The sequence below is a fragment of the Charadrius vociferus genome, unplaced genomic scaffold (genome assembly GCF_000708025.1).
Source record: "Charadrius vociferus isolate BGI_N301 unplaced genomic scaffold, ASM70802v2 scaffold278, whole genome shotgun sequence".
NCBI classification, from domain to species: Eukaryota; Metazoa; Chordata; class Aves; order Charadriiformes; family Charadriidae; genus Charadrius; species Charadrius vociferus.
In genome coordinates, this window is record NW_009649705.1 from 938,614 (window position 1) to 940,905 (window position 2,292).

Below are 2,292 nucleotides of genomic sequence, written 5' to 3' on the forward strand. Positions count from 1 at the left end.
GGAAAGAGAATGGCTGCAGAGTGGGACAATCCCAACTCTTTTTCTGCGATTGCACCTTTTCTTCCCAAATAGTCCATATCACTTTAATGTACATCCAGCTAGCAGAAAATCTAATATAACTCTTTTCAAGACAAAAAGGAAAAGAAAAATATATGTGGTATAGAAAAGCAAGAATTTTTTGACTAATCTCTTTTCTTCCTGTTTCTGTCTACTTTACGTCTCCACAGTCTCTTTCCTTCCTACATCTTACACTTTGTGAGACACAAAATAAAGGTGGAATTCAACCTTCCTAATTGGTAACGGGAAGTCTTCTTTATGTTTAAACACAATGACCTGTTTATTGGAAACTGCTCTTCTGTAGTACCAGCCATCTCTTCATGTCATGCTGTCTGAATAATGCCTCTTGAGGATGGAGAGAAAGAATAGCATCGCAGTCGGACCCCGTGGGGTTATAAATAGCATTCTAGCAGCCTGAAAGGCTGAAGCCATCATTAAGTTGCATGCAGCTGCAGTGGTGTAGGTGGGTGAGTAAGAGCAACTCGGAGATGGGATAATGGTGACCTGGTACACAAGGGTCATTTTTCATTCGTGGCGTCACTCCATCGGGCTATTGTGTTCCCCCTAAATTAGGTCTCTGTGTTTAACAGAGCCGAGCACGCTCAACCTCGGCAAAGCACATTTAAAAGAAGATTAGAGGGAAAACCAGTTGGCTGTGTGTTGTGATTTAGACCAAATTGTGATAAACTTTTCTCACTTTGGCCAGTAATTGCCTTTATCAGCAGCAAAGTAAACGCAACAGGAATTGGCCTTTCGGAAGCAGCATCCCAGCTTCCTACATAAGCGCAATGATGACTTTCACTGAGCAAATTAAGGAGTTAATACAGCAATTTAACCCAAGCTGTCCTTTGAATGTTTTCCTTAGCAACCTGATTCATTTTCGGGAATTGATTTTTTTCAGTGCCAAGACAACAAAGCTCTTGAATTTGGAAAAACCCTTTCAATTCATTATTACTAATTTGGTTGCAGATATACACAAATGGAAAAATCCTACATGAATTTCACACAGTTTATATATAAAACAGATGAAAATCATTAGTAGCCTATGTTAGTTTGAGCTTGCACACACAAACATAATACTCTTCCTTCATTTCTAAACTGAACAAATTGAGATCTTGATCCTGCTCCCAGTGAAGTCGGTGGGGGAGTTGCCTTTAGCTTCAATAGATATATGACTCAGCTTAATTCCCCCTGTGGGACCTGTCAATGTGTAAAGATTCCCCGGAGGTTAATTGCTTGCAGGAGAGTCTTTGCCTGGGATGTAAAAGGAAGGTGCAAATTGCAGAACTGGAGCATTAGCTATGTACTGCAGCCTGGAAAAGACACTGTCATTTAAAGCAAAGGGATCTCTTATTTCAGTAATCCTGCATCTTAATAATTAAATTTAGTCACTCATTAATTTAGAGTATGTCTTAGAGAGTCACTTCCTTTGCCATCTTGCCCAATAGCTGTTGAAGTAGGACAAATGCTTTTATGTTTTCCTGAAATTATTTCTTTTGGTTCTGTTTTTGTACTCTTTTAAGAGTACCTATTTAAAAAAATGTCTACTTTAAAGTAGAAGTAGAAATAATAGAGGTGTGGGAGCGGAAGAGAGGATTTCTAAACTAAATAGAAAGAATCATTCTCATTTAGAATTTTCAGTTTTAAGTGAGTGACTTTCTTATTACATAAACATGCCTTTTGCTATTCTGAGTAAGCTAAGAGATGTATCACTACCTGTTAAAAGTTAGGGGGAGGAGGTGTTGTTCGTTCATCATGAAAACTCTATATTCTTTCTCCCATGTCACATTTTTTGTAATCCTTTCCCACCTGTATTACACTTGGAATAATCCTTCTCATTCCTTGTCACATGCACATTAAACCTCTTTTAAATTACAGACTTAGAGCTTCTAAAACAAGCATTTCATTTTTGTGAAAATCAGTAAGTGTGATGACCATTGTCAAATCACTATTAAAAATCTCATGCATATACCAATCTGGAATTTATTCTTGGAGTTCTTCATAAATTACTGTACTTGGTCAACCATGACATGTAATGCTGCCACTGCCTCTCAGTTCACTACAGCCTTTGTTACTCATCTGCAGTCAAACTATTAGCCTGTAAATAACACATTATATAGCTCATTTTTTCAGAAATACCTACGAAAGTGCTATGAATTTGTTCTTATTTACACCTTTTTGAGCATTCTTAGTGGCAAATAGTATTAATCCTCTCAAGACACAAAACGGCTGGAA